The sequence below is a fragment of the Myotis davidii genome, unplaced genomic scaffold, assembly GCF_000327345.1.
Source record: "Myotis davidii unplaced genomic scaffold, ASM32734v1 scaffold246, whole genome shotgun sequence".
Lineage (NCBI taxonomy): Eukaryota > Metazoa > Chordata > Mammalia > Chiroptera > Vespertilionidae > Myotis > Myotis davidii.
In genome coordinates this window covers 256857-261971 of record NW_006296542.1, presented here as the reverse complement: position 1 = coordinate 261971, position 5115 = coordinate 256857, and the positions used below count along the sequence as shown (strand labels likewise).

The 5115-nt window shown below is 56.7% G+C and overlaps 1 protein-coding gene across 2 annotated transcripts in view; it reads right to left on the bottom strand.

Annotated features, from left to right (window-relative positions):
• PLEKHA6 (pleckstrin homology domain containing A6) overlaps positions 1–5115 on the bottom strand; it is a 142557-nt gene that overhangs the window by 119782 nt on the left and 17660 nt on the right. Inside the window, exon 1 of one of the 2 annotated variants that reach the window (XM_006771974.2) lies at positions 1066–1146. The exons of the other annotated variant lie outside the window; for it this stretch is intronic. The gene's annotated coding sequence lies outside the window, so the exon portion shown is untranslated. Of the gene's footprint in view, positions 1–1065; positions 1147–5115 lie in introns of those variants that run through there. 2 annotated transcript variants of the gene reach the window in all.

Sequence of the window (5115 nt, the reverse complement as noted above, 5' to 3'; positions counted from 1 at the left end):
GCCAGTGCAACATCAGAGAAAGCAACCCTCCCCGGGCCCCACCACAGGCCCCACCACAGGCCAGTAGTGGAGACACACTCAGCCCTCCGAGGCGAAATGCCACACCCTCCTCCCCAGACCATCCTGGCTCAGAGCGTTCCCAGCCCCACATTGAACCGAGCCTCTCACTGCGCCAGGATCGTGAAGGGAAATGGTGTCCCGGCAAGGCAGTGCCTGCAGAGGTCAGACAAGTGCCTGCTGCCTTGCTGCCTCCACTGGCGCCCGAGCGGGAATGGGGATGAGGAGAGAAGGAAGCAGTTGTGGGACGGACAGGCCATAGAAGAGCCAAACACCTAAGGCCGAGCTCCAGCCCAGCCCAGCCCAGCCCGGCCCCGGGAGCCCAAGCTGTCGCTGGCCCCACCTTGGGCAAACAGCTGGCACCTCCCAGGCTGGTCCTCCCCACAGCACTTCCTGGTGCTGCTGATCACAGAGCTCATGGGAGAGGAGAGCACACCGAGGGGGAAAGGGATGGAGACTTCAGAGGGAAAGGGAGAGGATACGGGGTGTCTGGGGGAGCCCTGGGAAGGGAGGGAATAGTGGGGACACCCCTGGCACATTCCAGAGCTGAGGATATAACTGAGGACCAAACTGGTTCGGGCAAGGGGTGCTTTTTATCACACAGATACCAGTGCATGTAAATAAACAACCCCTGCAAGCAGAAAGCCTTCCCCCAGCTCTGCTTTAAAGGTGGCGGAAAATGCAGTGGGGAGAGGGCCCCTAGTTAGGAACAGAAGAAAAAGCTAAGCCTTCATGCTAAGAAACAGTTCCTTGGGAGATGAGAGGAGAGGCGAGGAGAGGAGAGGAGAGGAGAAAAGAAACAACAATAAGGCGTGTGGGTAACTAGATGGAGCCGGAGAGTCAGAGGCCCCAGGAACACAGAACCTGACTGACTGCCCACCCCGCTCCGCAGCCTGCCCCCTTCCCAACACAATTTCCCCCCAGAGGGTTCCCGCCCTTCCAGGCCCCAGAGGGGTGTCTGGGCACCAGCTGGCAGACATCTCATGGCCCAGCTGGTGCCTGTCCTACCTCCTGGCAGCTGCTCCTGGGCGAGACCAGTGGCTAACCCACCTGCCTCCTGAGGGCTGAGGCCGGAAGGGCGGCTCCACCTCCGACCAAGTGGCCAACCCAGGGAGCCCGGGGAGCCTGCCCAGAGCCCGCCCTTGTGGGGCACAAGGCTGACGGGGACACAGTTAACTCAGCATTCATACAAGGTGCCTGTTCCATATTCATGACCATGCTGGGCTCACAAGGTGACCGCCTCCCACCTCCTCACGCTCACTGACCTTCAGGGCCCCAAGGGTCCCTAGGAGTCCACCCACGCCCGAGCCGGCCAGGCCGGCATGGTCCTCACCCGCGGGCATCGAGGAAGTGAGCCAAGTCCCTCGCTGACAGTCGGGGGAGCTCGTGACTAAGCCCAGGGCTGTCCCAACTCTGAGACTCAAGTCCTGGCTCTGCCCCTGGCCGTGTGACTAGGGCAGCGCTGACCGCCTCCCAGGCTCCGTTATAAAGTCAGGGTCCTCCCTCGGCTGCACCTGCAGAGCCGGGAGGACGCCCCGCAGGAACCACACTCCGGGCTCCCAGAGGAGCGACGCTCTATAAAGGCGAGGTTTCGTTACCATAAAGCAGAGGCCCTGCCACACCCCTCAAGGAGGCAGGTTTCTGTCAGGCTCCACGAGGCCATCTGAATAAGGAGAAGGCAGAGGACAAGCCAGGCCAGAGAACACCCAGGCCCCCAGGCCCCGGGCACCCTGCCCAGGAGCTCCATCAGGGGGAAATGAAAAACGCTGCAAGAAAGAGTAAGGGAGGAGGAGGCAGGAGGGTGGGGTGGGGAGGCAGGATCTGGCCCTGGGATTGGTATTTGTAGGTTGATGGGGTTTCTCTAACCATCCGGGCTTGGCTCAAAGCGGGGTGGGAGGGGGGGTGCGGGGGGGTGCTAGGAGGAGCAGGCAAGTCACAGCCAATGGCTCCTTCTCGTCACTGCCCACCCTGGAGGAAATGTGGCTGCAGGAACTTCCACAAGGAATCGGGGCTGAAACCTAGGACGGCAAGAGTTGCCTGCCTCTCCTCAGAATATAATGTTCGTACAGCCCCGGGCATTGCACAGCTGTTCGCACGCGTTGGCTATTTTCACTGTAGCTCACAAATCTACGGCAGGGAGCTCATGTCAGAGTCTAGTCCCCAGCTGATTGGCAGTTGGGGCTCCGAGGGGGTGCCCGGAGGTCATACATCTTAGGGAACTGGCTCTCACCCCCCGGGCAGCCCAGGCCTTGCTCGGTGGTAACACGAATGCTCAGGCCTGCCCTGCTGTCTGGGAGGGCGCTCCTTGGTCCTGCTCTCCAGCGCTCTGTGAGCCACCTGCCCGGCTGCCAGGACCAGGAGTGAGCCACCCACTGCCAGGCAAACACAGGGGCTTGGGAGCTAAAGGCAGGCTGTTCTATGGCAGGCCCCAGGTTTCACTGCATACATTCCCTGAAAAGTAAGAAATGTCGACATGACCGGTTTGGCTCAGTTGCGGGAGGCAGCCGATCAGTGATTCTCTCTCATCGTTGATGATTTTCTCTCTCTCTCCCTCTCCCTTCCTCTAAAAAGTCAATAAAATATATTTTTAAAAATTATTAAAAATAAAAAAACTAAGAAATGTCCACTCAGCTTGCTTCTGCTAGACAACGACATCTTAATCAGCCCGTTTAAAGTAAAAGGTCCCTCTGCGGAGGCCTGGCCTTGGGCCCTTGACCCCAGGTCTGGAACACAAAAGGCCAAGAGTAATGCCCTGCTGACTGTGGTCGGGTGGGGAAGCACGAGAATTCCGGTCTCCAGAACCTTCCCTGGGGGCAGGCCTGGGGTGGGGTGAAGCGGGTAGTGTGGGCGAGATGTGCTTTAGCCCTGGAAGCTCCAGGAGGCACACTGCACGGGGAACAAGACAAATGCCATACAAGCCCATCTCGGAGGGAGGAGCCACGTCGGGCCATCAGACAGGGTGACTGTGACGCAGAGCCACCTTCCCTCCCTTCCGCTGACGTCTGACCTTTCCATGCTAAGACCCCGAGCAGCCAAAAGACTTCTCTGATATGATCACCGTGGGAGGAGGGCTCGGGGCTGCCATTCTGCACTTGGTGAGACCACCCGTCTAGGAAACAGACAGAAATACTTTCCTACTGGACGTGTCCTTCCCCGTGGCCTCGAAGGGTTAACCTACAGACAATACCCCTGACCCCCATCCCCAGCCGGGCCAGAAAAGCAGGATGGATGGGACAGTCGGTGTGGAGGTGTTTAGCTTGGCCTCAGCCCAGAGCTACAGACGACTCCACTCAATGTATAGACACCCAGGCTGGGCCCCTTGGACCAGTCCCTCCCTCCTTCCCCACCAGGGAGAGGCCGTAGAGAAGGCCCCTCTGGGGAGGGGGAGGCTGCCTTTCAGGGCTGGAGAACAGTCTGAAGGAGGCGCCCTCTCAAATGCATCTTGGAAAGGGCAGTAGCAGCTGCCCCTTCCCCTGCTCTCTGCCAGAGCAACCGAATTACGGCAAGACATTCAGCAGCACCAGGCAGCCCGGCTCCAGCGATGGCCGCGCAGAGGCAGCAGTGACCTTGGGAGAAAGCTGACGGACAAGGCATCGTGTCACCCCGCCCCCGCCACCCCCTTCTCTGTCTGGGCAGTCAAGGCTGAGCCCCCAGGGGAACAGGGAAGAGCCAGCTGTTCTGTGCATGTAACGGGGAAGATGGTACATATGTGACATGGGCAGATCTGTACCCTCTTTTTTAATCTCCCCAGCCCAGCCATTGTCCTACCACATCCCCTGTCACTTTGCCTCAACTTTGATAGCCAGCCAATAATTCTGCCAGGTTGCCTTTAAGAGGTGCCTCTAGCCTGGATGGCATGGCTCAGGGGTTGAGTGTCAACCTATGAACCTGGAGGTCCCGGTTTGATTCCTGGTCAGGGCATATGCCTGGATTGTGGGCTCGATCCCCAGGGTGAGGCATGCAGGAGGCAGCTGACCAATGATTCTCATCATTGATGTTTCTATCTCTGTCTTTCCCTCTCCCTTCCTCTCTGAAATCAATAAAAATATTTTAAAAGAGGTGCCTCTAAGCTGTTTCAGGGCAAAAGCCCCTGCATATGAGAGGGGCCCAACATAAACCTCTCTAATGATTTCTCTGTCACTCTCTCCCTTTCCCTTCCTCTCTGAAATAAATAAAAAATATATGTATATTTTAAAAAGAGGTATCTCTAAGGGCAAAAGCCCCTGCATATGGGAGGGGCCCAACATAAACCTCTCTGGAGTCAGGAGGAGCTGTGTAAGGGGTATTGCACCCCTTAGATATGACCCTCCTATGCCCTGGCCCTAACCCTCCTGCCTCCAGTCACTCACTTAGCTTTATCCTAAGACTTTACCCTAAGACTTGGATCCCCAGCTTCACCCCTGAGCCCCTGAAATAGCTCTCAGTGTCGCCAGAAGCCCCCATTGCCAACACCTCTTCCCTGTCGGTAATGGTCACACAGGGGCCAGCAGCTTGCCTGAACTTCATTCCCAGGCCCACCGTCCTGGAGATGAAAGGATGCCTCTGAATGTGGTCTCCCTGCTCTCTGCAAATGACAACTAGGTCATGCCCTGCTCACAGACCTACAATGTCTCCATTGCCTACCACACAGAGGCTACGTTTCTTAGGTCAAATGCAAGCCCTTACATGATCTAGCCCCAATTTATCTATCCAATATGACCTCTTACCACCCTACAGAATGTGGTCTCCCTGCTCTCTGCAAATGACAACTGGGTCATGCCCTGCTCACAGACCTTCAGTGTCTCCACTGCCTACCGCACAGAGGCTACATTTCTTAGGTCAAATGCAAGCCCTTACATAATATAGCCTCAATTTATCTATCCAATGTGACCTCCTACCACCCTACAACTACACCAGTGGTTCTCAACCTGTGGGTCGCGACCCCTTTGGCAGTCGGACAACCCTTTCACAGGGGTCGCCTAAGACCATCCTGCATATCAGATATTTACATTATGATTCATAACAGTAGCAACATTACAGTTATGAAGTACCAACGAAAATAATTTGATGGTTGGGTCA